This window comes from Symphalangus syndactylus, chromosome 22 (genome assembly GCF_028878055.3).
Source record: "Symphalangus syndactylus isolate Jambi chromosome 22, NHGRI_mSymSyn1-v2.1_pri, whole genome shotgun sequence".
Taxonomy (NCBI): Eukaryota; Metazoa; Chordata; class Mammalia; order Primates; family Hylobatidae; genus Symphalangus; species Symphalangus syndactylus.
The window spans coordinates 67,885,280-67,904,585 of record NC_072444.2 but is presented as its reverse complement, the minus strand read 5'-3'; the positions used below and the strand labels follow the sequence as shown (position 1 = coordinate 67,904,585).

The 19,306-nt window shown below is 35.7% G+C and overlaps 1 protein-coding gene across 4 annotated transcripts in view; it reads right to left on the bottom strand.

Moving 5' to 3' along the window:
- ARHGAP15 (Rho GTPase activating protein 15) overlaps positions 1 to 18,067 on the bottom strand; it is a 638,954-nt gene extending 620,887 nt beyond the window's left edge. For 3 of the 4 annotated variants that reach the window (XM_055261923.2, XM_055261924.2, XM_063631362.1), the window contains exon 1: positions 17,706 to 18,067. The gene's annotated coding sequence lies outside the window, so the exon portion shown is untranslated. The remainder of the gene's footprint in view (positions 1 to 17,705) is intronic. The other variant, XM_055261926.2, reaches the window with a different exon arrangement.
- Positions 18,068 to 19,306: the final 1,239 nt, after the last annotated feature.

Below are 19,306 nucleotides of genomic sequence, written 5' to 3'. Positions count from 1 at the left end.
CAAATATGGTTGTCATTTGTTTTATTTAGCAAATTTGCTGTTGTATCTATTAGTCTTTCCGTAATGCTCATCTCTAAACTCTGAATTTATTAGATTGAATTTCAGTGCCAAAAGGGCATGTCTAATGATGGGACACTAATGTCATAGTCTATTGTTGTGAAGGACAATAACTATATCATTAAAATAAAAGTTTTCAGAATATCTCCTTTAATGCATTTAAAAATCAGTTCTCTCTTGCTCAATTATTTATGAGTAAAATACATTTTAAATAGCTTGTGTGTATGTGTGTGTGTGCATGCCTATGTTTGCATATAAAGTTCAATGAATTGTCACAAACTGAACACATTCTTCTAATTACAGCCAAACCAAGAAACACAATATTATTGGCACTCCAGAATCCCCCCCACAGCTCTGTTCCACTCACTACCCACCTCACCCCACTAAAGCTAATCATTCTTCTATATCTGAACTTTGTATCAATGAAAACCTAAAGAGTCTATTTTTTCTTGCTGGGCTTATTTTACTGAAACGCTTATTTGTAAAGATGATTGCTATGCAATATTCTTTTGTGAAGTGCCTGTGCAATACTTTTGCTTGGTTTTAAAATCAGGTTGTTTGTCTTTTTCTTACTGATTTATAGGAGTTGTTTGTATATTATAACCATAAGTCTATTTTTAATATATATGTTGCAATAGTTATCATTTCCCACTTGTGGGTTGCTTTTTCACTCTCTTAGTGGCATCTTTTCATGAATAGAAGTCCTTAACTTTAACATTGTTTAACTTATTATTTATTTCCTTTTACGATTAGTGCTTTTATTACCCTCTTAAGAGACCCTTGCCTAATTCAAGGCAACAAAGACTATCCCCATGATTTCCTCTAAATGAGTTGTTTCAGCTTTTATTTATTTTTAGAACTATGATTCATCTGGAAATAATGTTTGTGTTTGGTGTGATTTTTATATATATATATTTCATATGGAAATAAAGTTACATATATTATATATTTATATATTATATATTTTTTATATATATATAATACACACACACACACACATACCCCTATACATGTATAAATTGGAAGGACCTGTTGTCTCTCCTGAAAGGATCAGGAACTGGCTTTTCATCTGAAGTGACCAGTTTCTGGAGAGCTCTCCCAGCCACACGTGGTGACGAAAGGTTCAGTTTGAAAGGTGCTGACAGTGTCAAGCAATTACATACATTTGTGGTCACAATCTAGGTAAATATTGGCAATTGGGGATACAAGCTGAATAGGAAGAGTTATACAACAAGTGAGTAGAAACAGTCATTGATAATCTGACGGGGTGGGGAATACTGAGAAGTTCAGATCTGCAGATTGTTATCAACTAGGAGGTTTGTTGCTAGGTGGCACAGTTCTCAATTCCGGCTATTTGTTCAGGTCTAGCTCAATTACCCACAAAGGAGATTGGCAATAGAAAGGTAGAACCTCAACCCTAGCAAGAGAGTAAGGCAATGAATGACCAGGTTACCAGCAAAGGAAGTTGTGGTCAAGGACAAAGCAAATGTCCAGTGAGGAAGAGGTGACCCATTGAAGTGCTGGGACTTGTAAATAAGGTGGGAATGCACTTGATTTGTACATCACAAGCCCAGACCAAAAGATGAGATCACTCATTATAATTTATTGTTGAATCCACAAAACCCCATTCCACTAGAATTAAAGATTGTCTGTATTAAGTTAATATTTCACCTGAGAGTAAGGGTCACAAATAACCAGTTCCAGATGTGCACATGCTTCTGGTAGTAAAGAGAAAGAGAGCTATAAAGCAGTAATTCTCAATGGTCAATGTGTGGAGCTTATTAAATATGCAGACTTAGCTGAACCTTCCACAGATATTCCCACTTAAGGAGAATGAGGGAGAGGCTGAGAAATTGCATATTTGGTCATAACCCCTGAGGAATTCAGCTGCACCCTTTTTTAAAAAGTTATTTTTATAAAAGTTTATGTAAGTTATTCTTTAATTTTATATGTGCATTATTCTGAAATAGTTACTCATTACTATAGTGTCTTATTTTTACAGCCCATTGCTGCTATCTTCATTTTGTTCATATTACTGCTCTAATTAATTTTCCTGGGAATGAAAGTTGACTTTAGAATATGCTGGTGAGGGGGAGGGGTATGGGCAATAGTTGGAAATGGTGAGAGATAAATGAGTATGTAGCTAAGTAGGTAAGTAAATAGATAAATAGACACATAGGTGCATGAAAACGACGCTGTAAATATTCTATTTAAGACTAATTAAAATATGGTACTTTGTCAACCAGATCAACATCCAGTCATAAATATTGCTGGAAAATAAATTCTTTTGCATAAAAGAATACCCAAAGAGATCCTAGGCAATCTGGGTCTATACACAACTTTGAGTGCAAGAGTGCCTTTATATTTTTGTTTGCTTATTTATATCATGAACTTGGTAACTGTGAGTAAAATAACATCAATTTCAACACTTAAAAAATAGTTCATAAAAGCAACGCTTGTACACTGTTGGTGGGAGTACAAATTAGTTTAACCATTGTAAAAGACAGTATGGAGATTTCTCAAAGAACTAAGGACAGAAATACCATTCGACCCAGCAATCCCATTACTAGGTATATACCCAAAGGAATATAAATCATCCCTTTATGCATATGTATATTCATTGAGGCAACTATTCACAGTACCAAAGACATAGAATTAACCTAAATGCCCATCAACAATAGACTGGATAAGAAAATGTGGTACATATACACTACGGAATACTATACAGTCATAACAAGAATGAGATCATGTCCTTTGCAGGTTCATGGATGGAACTGGAGGCCATTATCCTTAGCAAACTAACACAGGAACAGAAAACCAAATACTGCATGTTCTCACTTATAACTGGGAACTAAATCATGAGAAGTCATGGACACATAGAGGAGAACAATACATACTGGGGCCTACTGGAGTTTGGAGGGTGGGAGGAGGGAGAGGATAAGGAAAAATAACTAATGGGTACTAGGCTTAATACCTGGGTGATTAAATAATCTGTACAACAATCCCCCTGACACAAGTTTATCTATGTAACAAACCTTCACATATATCCCTGAACTTAAAGTTAAAAAAAAAATAGTGTATGGGAATGCCCATCCAATTTCAGTTCCATTGCTTTTTGCAGTAGGTTCTGCATAGAATGGCTTAGCATGTACTCTTATTACTGTGAAGTTGGTCCCAGTGTCTTGATGGTTTTCTATTTCTTTTTCCAGAGGTGGATGATTTAGCCCTGAGGTGGTTCAAGTAATTGTCTGAGGGACAAAAAAAAAAAAAAAAGAAAATGGTTCTCCTTGATAAAGACCAAAGGAAGTTTGGTGTGAGAAAAAAAAAATATTCCACAAAATAATGTATCCTCAGGCTTCCTTTCAAGAAGTCCAGATGATCAAAATGGTGAAAAGATATTTGCCAGTTCACATTACTTAAATTGAAAATTTTTACTGAGTTTCTCAATCCTTTTCTTTGAAGATAAAAGATACGATATACCATGTCCATTGTACACCTTAAAATGTACCCTCTTCTTTCCAGGATGAATAACTGAAGGTTCTCTTGATACCTTTAGTCTCTTGAAGCGATTCAACTGCCTTTTCAGGAATCTTAATCTAGGAGCTATCTGGGGGGCTAGATACTCTACTTAAACAAGTTTAGTTTGTTTTTTCTTCCTCAAAGTATAGTTCCCAGGCTTCTCCCCTCAAGGTGAGAGGCAGAGGAGGAGATGGTTACAGATGTGATATAACTAACAGGTTCCAGTTAATTGAGTGCTACTGTAATTTGAATCAGTGTAGCCAAATTTCTGTCTAAATTTAGGTGCTTCACAAAGTGAAATATAGGATTTTTGCTTGGACACATTAAATTAAAAAATGCATAAATATTTAGAATATTAAATAGTTGGGAGAATTATCCATTTAATTTAAAAATCATTGAACATTTTTCTTCTCTGTCTTGTTTTATTTACTTATATCCTTTGTTATAACTACGTCTGAGACAGAGAATCTAATCTATTAAAGGAGGAAACATGTGATGAAATGGGTTAGGCAACCAAGCCCCAGCTACATTTCCCCATCTTGTGCACTTACTGGTGGGTTTCTTGTGTGTATTTGTGTGTGTGTGTGTGAGCTTGCACACATGTATGTGTATTTAAATGGTTGCCACTGTTACTATCACAACACAAGGTATGCAAACCTCTCTCTCATCTCCCTTACAACAGTACATCCACACATTCTGATCCATACCCTACCTACATCATGTGATTCAAAAATAACAGTCGATGCAAAGACAAACGTATTTGTTATGACTTAGTCAAGTTAAACTTTTACAGACATCTTTTAATGATTTTTTTTAAAAAAATGCTTTGGGGAGGGTTGGCAGCAGAAGAAAGTTTGTTCTTTCAATTTAGGAAAATGAGCCCAGTCATGCAAGCTAGACAGACACAACAAGGACCTAAATGAAGAAGCTATACATAAATGGATGTTTTTTTCACAGAATAATCTAATGCTCCAGTCAGTCTCTAAACATTTATTAGGATTTATTGCATATACAGAAGTTATTTGGAGAACTCCAGTTCTCTCTAATCATTACCCTCTGCTCCTGTTTTTTTAGGAGCAGCTATAAATTCAAGAAGAGGTGGAAAATCGGCAGACTGCCAACCAAATTCAACCCACAGACATATGTTGTTGGGCCTGAACAATGTTTTGGAACGTTTTGAATCAATTTCCAATTGAAAAATGAGGGTTGTTACTTTTAAAAAAACAGAAAAGTATGTCTATATGTCTTCTCTTGAAAATTCATAAAATGTGGCAAACTGATCCAGGTGTGTATGGTAAGAGACAGCTGCGGGTGGACAGCTTCTACATCCTATAGACAAGGCATCATATAGACATTCTCTTGTCTACGGGTCCTCTCCTACCCGCTTATCTTGTATAGATATCCCGACTGGCCTGGAGACATTCCTGACTGTGGCTCGTAGTGTCAATCACCCCTAGGAACATTGCTCCTCTGATGTATGGGCTGAATGGTGATTGTGCTGCATATGAAGTCAATATTATTTTCAGTATTTCATTATTTTTAAATCTAAGCTGGTAAGATGGCAAATGAAGAGCAGAACCAGGAGACTGCATTTGCATTTGCATTTGTACTATTGCTGTAGAAAGAGGATCGTCAAACATTAACACTACTTCGTTTATTCTTACAATTTTCTCAACATGATCTTAGTTACGAGTAGGATATTGTGCTGTGCTCTTTGTTCTTGCTAAAGCAAGTTCCCCTTTTCCTCCCTCTCTTTTCTCTGCCTCCTCTACTGTTTCTATTATATTTTGGCAGATAATTATATCCTGCCTTATATTGGTTTCTGTTCTCTATTTGAGCTGTGTGTCTCTTCTGCCCAAATTGACTGGGCTCCTTGAAGTCAGACACTGTATTTGTCAGTGGTGTTGCTCTGTATTGTACTTAGGACATTATAGACACTTGGTCCCATGCCTTACTCTCATTAATTCAATGCCCTAATACCAATTGCTTTCAGAATTAGGACTGAAATTGGTATATTCATTCAGCACTGTCTGAAATCCCCTGCCTCGAACTCCCCGGGCCATGAGCATTTCCAGCATGTGCAAGTTTGCCACCAAGATTAGAATGGCTGTGACTCCAAGTCCCAAGTGTTGTTGGATTCCTGTGTTTCCTGCTTACCTCTCCACATCTAAAGCTGCCAAATGTATGCACCTTACAGCTCATCATGGTCAGGAGAAGTCAGATCACTGCATTTCACCTTCCCCCATCCCTGCTTCAGGGTGTGTATGCTCTACACAGCTGCCATGCTGACTGGTCTCCAGGTTTTTTGTCAAGCTGGTTTCCCACCCTGAACCTACTGCCCACTTGCTAATCCCCTTTGCTAATGCCAGACTTCAAACCTAAAGCTCAAGGCCAGCTGGCCATAGGATACAGCAAGCTTTCTGTGGACAGCACCGTAGCTGCTTGTCTCCCCAGCATTTTGTCAGCACACGGGTTCCCCTCTGCCACACCTTGCTCTCATTAAGTGGATGCGCTAACACCAATTGCTTTCAAAATTAGGACTGAGTTGGGATATTCATTCAACCTACATATATGGAATCCTGAGTTGGTTTCCCCAAAGGAAAATTAAACAAAAGAAAGAAACAAAAAAAAAAGACAAAAGACTTCTTTACTGGGTTAGCAACCCACACTCTCAGGACTTCCTAGTTTCCTTTTATATGTTTCCTTCTCAGATTCATTTTTCTAGGACCCTAGTAGATCTGTCTTGTGGACTATCTACCTTACTACCTTACCACTCCATGCAAAAACTTAGATTTAAAATAAAAGTGCATGAAGAGAACGCTACTTTCTTTTCTCTCCTTGTGTTTGCCGTTTTTCTTTGCTTCATTTTAATTTCAGGCCTAAGAGTCAATGACTGCCTACCTGTTTTGAATTGTTTTATGTGATAAATATTAATTCTTCATAATTAAAGGGTATTTTTGGTGAGGGTACATCTTGAGCTGCTTGAAGGAAAATTACCATATCAACCAAAAATTGGTAAACAAACAAGAAAAGAGTTATCTGTTCTTCCCTTTGCCCACACAGCTATACTATACTCCCCCACACAGCTGTATTGAGAAAATGAAACTAATAGCAAGAAATTGCTTTTGATGAGTTTCGTAATTTTATCATAATACTTAGAATCGAAATAAACCAAAATATCATAGCATGATTTTTACATCATAGCGAAGAAAAAAAAAGTCGCTCTTTGATTCAAGACCTGATAAAGCAATTACTGCTGCTACTCTTACCACTGCAATTAACCTTTTTAAAGTGATTTATTATGTGCCTCATGCAGGGTAAACATTTTTACATACATCATTTTATATTTTTTCCTTGGGAGGAAACTCACCATTTTACAGATGAGCCAATGCAGACTCAGAAAGATTAAGTAACTTGCCCAAAATAACATATAGTATCTAGCAAGTGGTAGGGCCCAGAGTTGAATTTTATTTTTTCTGACTTCCCAGCTTGTGCTTTTAATACCACTACTATCTCTGTAAGAAAGAAAAAAGTTCCAGACTAAAATTTGAGAAAAAGTATGTTTTAATGGCTCTACCTGAAATGTGTTCTAGCTCTTCTGTGTCCTCCCACAATTCAATTTCTCCATGCTTCATTGCCTTTTTCTATGAAGTCTACTAAACGCTCCCACTTTCTCACTGGCTTTCTAGAATTACCAAGTGAAATAACATATGCAAAATGACTTTTAAAACTCTAAATAGAATATAAATAGATGATAGACATTATTACCTGTATTAGTTAACTCAAACCCAACTATCACCCTAAAGCCTTAAAATACATTTATAAGAAGCAAAATACAGAGGCAAGAGAAATAGCAATATAAAAGCATGAGACTGTTTTGCCATAATCTAGATAAGACTCAGTAGATGACCAACAGTGACCATGACGATACGTGCAAATGGAAAGAAAGGAATAAATGCTGCTTGAGTATGGCAATTGATTGGATGTGTGGAATAAGTGGTATGGAATACATGATATGGATGATATCATGTCACTTAACAATATGACTTCAGGAGTAGAGATGTAATTGAAATTGGAACGAAGGCAAAAATAACCCTTGGGAGAGGCCATGGATTTAATGTGGGACATAATCGGTTTAACCTGCTGATGGGACATCATAGAGGAAGTATCAAGTGACAATTAGAAATAAGGAACAATTTTGACAGAGACACCAAGGCTAAAGACAGAAATTTAAGGACCGTATTTGAGGGATGAAATTGAAATCATAAGAACGTCAAAAGAGAGACCAAAAAGAAGATGGTTTAGAGCCGTGGCATCCATTAGAAATATAATATGAGCCACACATGTAGTTTAAAAATTTCCTGTAGCCACATTGGAAAAGTTAAATGAGAAAAGTGAAATTAATTTTAATAATTTTATTTAACCCAATACTTCAAAATATAATCAATGGAGCATGATTAAATGCCAAAATATTAATTAAATATTTTACATTTTTGTTATTTGTACTATGTCTTCAAAATCTGGCGTTTATTTTACACTTAATTCATACTAGCCCTTCTTCAAGTGCTCAATAGTCACTTGTGCTAGTTGCTACCATATTGGATAGGTGGATCTAAGAAGGAATTTTTGAGAATTAAGGGCCAGGGGGAGACAGAGAATCCAGAGGAGACCAGAAAAAGAGAAATAGGAAAGACACCTGCGGTATGGCAAAAACCAAGGCAAAAGAACATTTTCTTCCTCACATGTTTTACAACACCTCTGCTTAGGCAATATATGCAGAGAAGAAACAACAGGTTTCCTACAGATGGCATTGTTTTAGACATCAAACAAAGTAGGATTCTTTTAGAGCCTTTTAGACTCTAGGGCCTCATGAATAAAGTTCAGCATTGCTTAACTGCTAACCCTTAACAGGCTTCAAAATTATAGCATGGTATACTGAAAATAACATGGACTTTGCATTACCCAGATCTATCTACAAATCATGACCCAGCCTACCAAAAAGCTTTGTAAATTTGCGTATTTAATTTCTTAACCTTAGCTTCCTTATCTTTAAAATGGGGATACAAATTCCTTTACATGATTTTTGTGGATACCAAATGCAATTACGCATGAAAATTCTTGTCCCATAATCTACACAGAGTAAGTCATAGCTATGACGATAATTATTAAGAATCTCACTCGAATAATTTACATTGATGAATTTCTCAAGCAAGTGTAAACATCTTGAGAATAAGTTAATATTGTCTAGTTTTGGTAACAAGTATAGTACTTACCACAGTGCTCGAGACACCACTGAGGTAATCACCATACATTTTTTCCTTTAATGTTCTACTTTAGGAGAACCATCAAAGTATGAATAGGTGGTATTATACAGAAGCTCAGATTACTTGATTTCCCCAGTGCATTTAGCAGAAAGCTGAATTTGGGTTCCATTGCTCAGTTTCTAGTCTTTAAAATTCTAACATGAAATTAACTAAAGCAGACAGATAAATGAACAGAAACAGAAGTTTCCCTTGACTCAGCACCCAATTTCCTGAGCATTCTACCTTCCATAGCTCTTTTAAAAAGATGTCCTGTTTTGACTCTTTTAGGAAATGGATTTAAAGTGAACATAAAATTAGTCAATTTTAATACCATGGTTTTAGTAAAATTGCTTAAAATTTAAATACTTAGAGGTAGTTGCTGTTTCTCATCAGTTTATGGCAATATGTTTTCAGCTGGTGGGTTACTTGCTCCATTTTTCAGAAGCATATAATGGATACAGAATTCGAACCCAACCTTTCATCACTGCCAACTTACAAAAACTGTACCATATATATAGTATATATAGTGTCATTTATTTGAAATATATTTCTAGCTTCTCTTCTGCTAAATTACCCTATTTTTTAGACCAGGAAAAGTCACACGTCTCCAGACGGTCTTCCTTGATTCTACAGCCCAAAGTGAATCTTTACGGCATTTATCCTTTCACTAAACAAATATTTATTGATGTTATCATACGCCTACCGTTTGTTCTAGGTTCTAGGTATTTAGTAGTAAAAAGACAGGCAAGGCCAATACTCTCATGGACCGTACATTCTAAGGTGAAAATAGCCATTAAACACTGAAAAATAAATAATAAATTCCATATCCAAACTAATATGAAGGAAAACAAAAGCAGAGAAATGAGATAAGGAGGGCCTTGCAAATCATGAAGGAGATTGAATTTGATTTGAAGTATAATAGATAGTCATTTGGGATATTATAGTAAAAGAGTTTGCATGGTTGAAGTCTTAAAATGGCCACTCTGTCTACTCCTTGGACAATGACTATTGCGCGGAAGATAGAAGCAGGGAGGAGAGTCAGGAGAATCCTGCAATAACAGCAGTGGAAGTGGAAAGAAGTGATTGAATTCAAGATATTCTGATGTACCTATACCTCTTGCTTAATGTCTAACTCATTCCCGTGAAATATAAAGCTATTCAATCAGAGCCTAAGGGCCGGGCGCGGTGGCTCACGCTTGTAATCCCAGCACTTTGGGAGGCCGAGGCGGGCGGATCACGAGGTCAGGAGATTGAGACCACGGTGAAACCCCGTCTCTACTAAAAATACAAAAAAACTAACCGGGAGTAGTGGTGGGCGCCTGTAGTCCCAGCTACTCGGAGAGGCTGAGGCAGGAGAATGGCGTGAACCTGGGAGGCGGAGCTTGCAGTGAGCCGAGATTGCGCCACTGCACTCCAGCCTGGGCGACAGAGCGAGACTCCGTCTCAAAAAAAAAAAAAAAAAAAGAGCCTAAGATTTCCAGTCACTTATAAGTATAAAAATATATCGATAGAACCTCAAAAAAGGATTTAAGTACATAATAGCAACAATTTGAAAGAAGACAAATTGTAAATAAAATGTAATATAAAAGGAGTTTTTATTTATTACATTTTCTTTTTCCATATCCTTTTCTTCACTAATATTTTTAAGGATTGCAAGACTTACGGTTTTCGTGCCCTCAAAGTATACTTAATAACAAATTACAGCACAGGAGTCACCTGGGGGGCCCAACAAAAATTCTGACTAAAAGGTTGTAAACATTGCCACCTCTTCAACCTTCTTGAATTAATTCAAACATGTACAAATCAACATTGTTTCATATGCTTCTTGTTATTCTCTCTAACTTGAAACCAGAGAGTAAATTGGTGTGTGTGCTTTTATCTGAAGTTTGATGTTCATCCAAGTGTCAGGTTGTGCTGTTTAGCAAGATTTTTTGAGAAAAGTCATAAATAAAAATAAAAAATAAAAGAAATATTAGCCTGAAAAAAAAAGATATAACACCTTAAGGCCATTATTGAGAAAAGTCACGTGAACAGTATAATGAAAACTAAGTTTATATTTTACAGGCTCTACTTATTGCTGATAAACTAGACGTAACTTTGGGTAGGAAGTAGTAGGGAAAGAGTAGAATCAAGGATAATTCTTAGACTCTAGTCCTGAAAAGAGAGATGAATATGGTGTCATTAACTAAGGTGGAGGCAAAAAGGAAAGAAGCAGGCTGGGTTGGGGGACAGGCGGGCAGTAATTAGGAGATTTGCTTTGAGTACTGTATACTCATTTTGATGTCTCTATGAGACATTCAAGTGGAGATGATGAATGGGCAATTGTGTTTATAGTTTTACTGCTAAGAGAAAAGATTTGGTCTCGAAATATAATTAGTACAGAGATAACATTTAAGGTCATGAAACTAAATAAAATCGCAAGGGAATAAACATAGAAGACAAGTAGAAATCCAAAGACTGATCTCAGGACATTCCAACATTTAGAGAGCTGGATGATGAGAAAGTGTTAGCAAAGGATACAGAAAGAGCATTCAGGTAGTTTGGAGGAAAACTGGAAGAAAAAAATATCCCAGAAGTCAAATGAAAAGAGAGTTTCAAGAGGGAAGGAGTGTTCGATAGCATCAAATGCAGCTCAGACAGTGAATAATATAAAGATACATAAATAGCTATTAGATTTGGCAAAATGAAGACCTTTGGGATTCTGTCAATGGTATATTCTATAATATTTCTATGGCACTGGAGTTATATGTGTAATTGATATTTAGATACTTGTCTTTGTGTACCTCTTACCTACTAAACAGTTTTCACTGGCTAAGTAGTATACCTAATTCTTTGTATCTCCAGCAATTCTTAGGACAACATAGTATACTTAAGAGTTCAAAATTATTTATGGAGTTGAATTGAATTGGACTAATAACCAGCGAAAGATAAAAAATAATTTGCAAAATCCACAATTGTATTGTGTGTTACTGACAAGGATAAGTTTTAAAATAAGATATTCTGTCTAGTTTTTGACATGTAGAAAATACTTTCATCTGATGAACTTTCCTACCATTTAAGCAAAGATAGAAATTCTGAAGCATGTATTCCCTCAAATTCCTCTCCTCACTGAATCTTATTTATATCCAATTCGTCTGCATTCACGCTCATTAAAGTGCTCTCTCTTCTGTTTAAGGTTAATTCATCTACTTGAGCCAGTGATTATACCCATCTGTCTTAGTCTCCTCTGAGACCTTGTCGGGTTCCTTTACTTTCATTCCTTTTCTCCTCCTTCACTTAACATTCATATTTTATCCCCCTTTTAAGCTACTGTCTATTTCAAGCTTTAGAAAAGGAATACCACATTTAGGCTGGGCGTGGTCTCTCACGCCTGTAATCCCAGCACCTTGGGAGGTCAAGGTGGGCAGATCACGAGGTCAGGAGATCGACACCATCCTGGCTAACACCGTGAAACCCCGACTGTACTAAAAATACAAAAAAAAATTAGCTGGGCGTGGTGGCGGGCGCCTGTAGTCCCAGCTACACAGGAGGCTGAGGCAGGAGAATGACGTGAACCCGGGAGGCCAAGCTTGCTGTGAGCCGAGATCACGCCACTGCACTCCAGCTTGGGTGGCAGAGTGAGACTCCGTCTCAAAAAAAAAAAAGAAAAGAAAAGGAATACAGCATTTTATATATGCTATTTCTAGTTCTTTGCTTCCTTTGACATCTCACTCCAAGGCTTGAGTGTCACTAAAGTCACTAATGTTTTGGTCTTTAGTTATACAGCTGAGAAATAATACATTTTCTTACAAGGAAAGCAAATCGACCTTTAATCTTTTAAAAAGAAGATCAGTTTTAACCATAATAGCAGAAATATCAATAAAACTGTGTTGAGATGCAGTTGTTAGAGACTGGCAAAACCTGCAAAGCTTGGCAACACGATCCCTTGAAAAAGCAGTGGAGCTTCTGCAAGCATTGTCATTAAGTGCTGGTGGAAGTTCAAAAAGTTACAAATAACATGAAGGATAGTTTGGCAACAACTATCAAAATTATTTTATCCTTTGTCTCATAAATGTTATTCCTGGAAATGTGTGATAGATAGATAGATAGATAGATGATAGATAGATAGATAGATAGATAGATAGATAGATAGATAGATAGATGATAGATAGATAGATAAATAGATTTTCAAATAGAAACAATTACATAGACATTCATTGAATTAGAAAAACTTGAAAACATCCATCACTCTTTTTACAGGAGACTGGTTAAATTAAGTATGATATTTCCATATAGTGGAATATTATACAGCTGTAAAAAAGAGAATTAGTTTCTTAGTTTTGTTATAAAATGTCACTAATCTATATTTCTGAAAGAAAGAAAGCAAAGTGGAGAGGTGCATGAAGTTATGCTATATACATACACACATAGATGTGCATATATATGTGGTTTTTACATAAACTGTGAAGTATAAATATATATATTAAACATGAAAAGTGGTTATGTTGGATTAAGATGGGGATAAATGGGATAGATAGAAATAAAAATATAAGAAATAGCTTATCTAAAAACATTGTGTTTTGGTTTTATTTTGATTTTGAACCATCTCACTATATCATCTATTCTTAAATTAAAAGCAAAGAAAACAAACAAAAGGCCTTCATCAAATGAAAAAAAAGATTGTTATAACCATAACTTGAATAAGAACCTCAGGCACCTGAACAGGTAAGTCAGTGCCTGTCCTTACAGAAATATCTCCACTGACTGCAAACTCTTCTGCAAAGAGAATGTCACTTCACAGTGAGATAAAGGGAAGAAACAAATACATGCTGACCCTAGATAGACAACCCATCCAGATGTAAAAATGTGGACATCCAATTATTTATTTCCCCTGCTCAAAAACCCTGCTGTTACTTATATCCAGGTCTACTCTATTTATGATCTCACACTATCTTTCTGGCCTTATCTCTTATTACTATACTTCTAACAAAATTGGAGAATTCACATTGCCTTGGAATTCTCTGACACTCCGTGTTTTTGTGCCTTGACATATTTCCTTCCTGTCCCTTGCAATGTTTCTCATCTTCCCAGTGCTAGATTTCCCTGAAAACTACCACAAAACTTTCCTCCAAAACTGTCCAGAACTCCCTGAAAGTATGTGATCAGATGATACAACACACAAAATTCTCTAGTTTATGGCCTGGCAAATAACAGGAATGCAAAAATGCTGGATGAATTTCTGAACTCTAATAGAGCATTCTCTGTATCTTCTTATGGTCCTTGGCAAATTTTATTTGCATCATAATTATTAAAATAATAGTCACTCTGGATTATAAGCTTTTAGAAGGCAAATGTTGTGAGGAGTTGTCAAACATACAGTAGCTGTTGAAAAATATTTTAAAATTTAGTTTAATTGAAACTCATGTTTCAATCAGATCTGCCTTTAAATTAAAACTGTATTTTTGTACAATTATGGAATTTGGAGAAGTTGGGAAACAATGACTGTTTAATATGTGACCATATGTGACTCTGTAGTAGAATTTTGAGGCTTTTGTCCTTTCTTCTGGGGAAAGCATTTTAATTTCTACATCAGGAGGCCCCTCTTTTCAGCAGAGAGCCCAAGTGCTGCAGCTGGAGCTGCCCCCCAGTGCAGGAGTGGGCCTGTGAGCTAGGCATGGTCACGCAGGCTGTCTGCACCCAAGTTCAGTAATTGTTCAGCTATGCTCATGTGATCCAATTCAGTCCCATCAGATCTAAATCTGACACTTTGCTGTGGTGACTGGGGAAAGGCATTATTTCCCCACAGTTTGCTGAAAGAATCAACTCAGTAGGAGCTTGACAATTTCATGAGAGCTTCCACTAGAGACGGCTTACAGCATAGTGAAAAGAAGAGCTCAGGAATGAAAAAAATGAGACCTACTCCTGATAATCCTGTGTGAGCTCCTGGATCCAGCCATTCCTGACTTTGTTGTCCTTGGACTTTTCACACATAAAAGAATATCTCTTTTGCCTAGGCTAGTTTGAACTCATTTTCTATTGTTTGCAAACAAAGAAGTTTTGCACACTCTAAGCTGAAATTTAGAATACTTACAAGGGCATTTTAAAGTCTAATTATGTAGCATTTATTGTACAGTGTAAAAAATATGCTTTTAGTATCCAAAGAATTAAATTCAGAGTGTTCAATGACTTTTAAAATACATCTATTAAAAACTAATTATGTTAAATAATTTCTAAGTGTATGGGAATATCAAAATTGCCTGAAAATGTAGTGCAATAATTTTTTTTAACTGCTGCAAGAAAGGTGTTTATTTCTTCAGGAATATCTTAAAGAAATGGATACATCACTGGGATGGATCCTTCATATGAGACACTTTTAGAAATTCTGTGTTTAAATGCCACAGGCAGGACCAATGGTTAACAAAACACTCTCCCTCTAAAGTCTTCCCCCAACCATTTACCATGGCATCAGTCTCCTCACTTGAGATCCAATATTTAGCTAATCCTTTGGGCCCTGTCTGCTGAGAGAACATATTAAAATTCCACTGGGAGGAGAAAGGGAGGCCTGGCTAGGAAGTCACAGCTCTGTAGCCTTCTCCTGTAAGTGTGGATTATTTTTATTAGATTCCCTAAGTGCTGGAAAATGGGATAAGTATATTTTAAAAGTTCAATTGAATGGAAGGAGCCATTGAATGGAAGGGTCTATCTTTCTAGGTACCAAGGCTATGAGACTCTAAATTAGGAGCAGAGCAGGCTGCTCCAGAAGAGAGTATTAAAGAAGGAGCAACAGGAGGAATATCAAGGAAAGATTTTCTCCTTTCTGAATCTTACTGAATGCTGGCCCTAAGTGGAAAAGCATGACATTCTTTGAGCAAATCAGCTTTAATATGACTTTCCAAACAAAATCTTCTGTATTATTTTCATTTCATCAAAATTTGTTTCTGGCTCTTCCACTTAAAACATATAAAGTAATAGAATTTTATAGTAACTTATTTGCAATTAACTGTCTTAAAATTTGGTCTGTACATTACTTCTTTTTACAAACAATTCTGAGGGTATTTTAATTTACCTATCATCTTTACTCATTGATCTTTCTCAATTCATATCAAGCTCTCTTCAATTCATTCTTAATTTTACACGTATTCCATAAAATATAAATTACACATATTACATAAAATATGTGTATTTTAATTTAACAGTTTCTGCAAGAAACACTCATTTTTACAGTGAATTTGTTTTTTAAAAGCATTAAACAATTTAAAAAATTTTCATGGACTTTTCTTCAATGCCAGATGTTTATCTGCATATTCATTCTTGCTAAGGTGTAAGTATTGAATGTGTTTATTCATTTGATATTCTTTTATAATAAAATGAAATAAAGTAATAACATATCAACCAAAATTATCAGAATTATACAGCTTTTATAGATGCAGAGGTTCAGAACCACAATATTGAAGACAGATTTAAATAATGCTTTCCATTGTGAGGAAATGCAACAAATTGAAAATCTAATCACAATATCAAAGCAAATACATATTACCAGGGTCTTCTCACACTCTAACAATAAAAAACGTATTGAACACCAAGTCCTAATCTCTATTTTTCTGTGATCATTTCAATAGTCAACAAGTAGCTAGCTTCAGTATTGACAATTGAAGAGGTCTTAAAATGGAGTGTACTAGTATGCCTAATAATTTCCTACTAAATTGACCATGTCAAAAAACATTTATGGGTGTCTTTCAATAGAAGACAATAAAAGAAAAGAAAATTGTTGCCACTTATCAACCCCGTAACCATTTTTTAATAACACAAAAAATAGGTGTTGTGGGGGCCATCACTTCTCCCATCCAGCAGCACAATAAAAATAATATTAGGGAAGAATGGATCATATCTTGGGCTTTTATTAAAATTCTTTCAAAAATCTACAGTCAGATTTATTTTAGGTATTTGTCTCTGAGATTAGCAATATTTTGATGTTTTCTGCACATACGTTACAGCACACAAAGACATTCTGTAAAGGCAAGAAGTCAATATAACAGAAAATTACATGTCAGTTTATGACTAACAAATCCTTTTTATTTCTAAGGTTTGTTATTTTGGAATATTTCAAAGAAGGAAAATTATATAATTACATAAATAACAAAAGTATACCTCTAATTTGCCTCTCCTCTCAGAGTAACCTTCAATGAAATCAGCTGTGGCTTCTTTTTTAAATATAAAATTTTGCTTATGAATTAGAAACTTACAATCATTTCACCCTATATCTTAAATGAAATTTAGAAAAAAAATTTCAAGTGTCATGATGGACAGTATTCCTTTACATTTTAAAAGCTCCTTGCTTTTTAATTAGCTACATAGTAACCTTTCTAAGGGTTTTTAATGCTAACATTAATACAATGCTTTAAAGTGAGTATCTTTCACACCGAAATTCAAGCTATTTCTCATTGTTATAAAATGCCCTTTTCTCTTTCCTTATCTGGATGTTGAACAATACATATTTTAATAAAACAGTTGGTTAAAGGTGCAAAGTCTCACATTATTTCTAGTAGTTATTTTTAAACGCACTTCAAACTAAAACTTTATACCTTATTCTGTCTTTAACATTTTAGTACAAAATCTTAGCAAATCAGCTTATTATTATAACATTTTAGTAAAAGACATTGGAATTTGACAGCTGCAAATATGAAAAGAACATTGTTTTCTACATCAAAGGAAACCAGCCAATGTTTTAATCACAGGTAAAAGCGTCATATTTTGTAGGAATGTTTATACGTTCACACCAAAACGTAGGAAACTTTGCCAAACATGTTCAAGTTTAAATTTCATGTACAATATAAAGTTAAAACTTACCTTTTCTCAGCAATGACCTGTTATTGAAACTGCCATCAACTCCTAACTGTTAATGACTCTTTCAACAAAAACGGAAAACAGTAAAGTCACATGTCGTAAGAGTAGGCCTGTGTTGGATGCTGCTTAATTTCAGTACTGGGGGAAGAAAAAGGCGGGGGGTGGGGTGAGCACAAAACTTTTAAATAAAACCACTTCCTGGGTAGAGACAGTTAACCACACACATCACATCATTACTCAATTTGAAGAAATTGCCTTGTATAGTCAACAATATTGTTATTTTTCAATGTTATTATCAATTGTCAAACAAGACACATGTATAGAGATTTTATCAATTTTAACTTCAGGGAGGAAAATGTGTGATTAAAAATTCATCAGTGGGAGGAGCAGACTGCTAAGCACTGAAGAAACTTCCCCTTTCTCTGCCTTCTAGCAAGGGCTTAAAAATGAAGCGTCTACTCCGATGGCTACGCTTGAGATGTTCCCATGCTATCAGGACACTCTGCATATTGACTTTGGAAGCAAGGAAGCCACCTCCAATTCACAGAGCTGGTGCCTCTGCCTCATTCATGAAAGGACCCACCAAAACCTGATCCAGTTAACAGGTTCATGAGGCCTTGGGAGGGTTGCATTAGAACTTCAGAAAACACAGCCCAGAGCCACGCTGCCATCTGAGCATCTGGGGAAAAGGAAGGTGTTCATCATGCTCGTCAAACACCCCCTGTGGCATTTGCTCTGACTGTGGCTCTCATAGTGATGTGTCCACTCTGGCAATTTCCTAAGCAGTTCTGAAATCTGCTGAAGAGCTTTTGCTCTAGCTGAATGATTCTTTGTGTGGTCTGACTTCAAAAGAAAATATATATATATTATAATAAAGGATCCAAACAGTATCATTTTGGCATGCTGCTGTGTGCCCCCCTGTGTCAAACTTCAACCAACCCAAGACATATTTTTAAGGGGTCTCAGAAATAACTCTAGGATGTGCATCTTTATTGAGCCATGGAGTTCAAGAATAAGCTCCTGGATTTTCAGGCTTGGCTGGTTTTGTGAGATTTGCAGCATAATCACAAAAGGAAAAGAGGAAAAGCTTTCCTTCCAAATATATGAGAGAGTTAAATCACAATCTCTTGTCATACAAACCAATTAGACTAGAAATCTGTGTAATAGAGCTCAGTGGTATAGAAGGTTTGGCATACTAAAAGTCAATCTTTAAAAATAGATTTGGTGGATATGGCCCAAGTTAGGGATGGCATGTCCCTACCAGTGAATTGAATTTCTCTGAGATCTTTTTCTAAAAAGCACATTTCAGATTGACCCTAGAATTCACTGTCAGTTCTCATTTCAGGAAGGACCTTTTTAAGTGTTTAGAGTCCTGAAGATTTGTACTGAATGCTTCTCCTTAACACCGAAGAGAAAATGGAAAGTTCGTAATATTAAAAGTGAGGAAAGCAGAATTCAGGCCTTAATTCTGACACTGCTATTTACTTAACCTTGGCCAAGTTACTTAAGTTCTCTGAAATTTAGTTCATTTATCCATGTAATGAAACATCTGCATAAAAAAATCCATCCTGGGAAACACAATAAGTAAAGAGGTGTATATATTT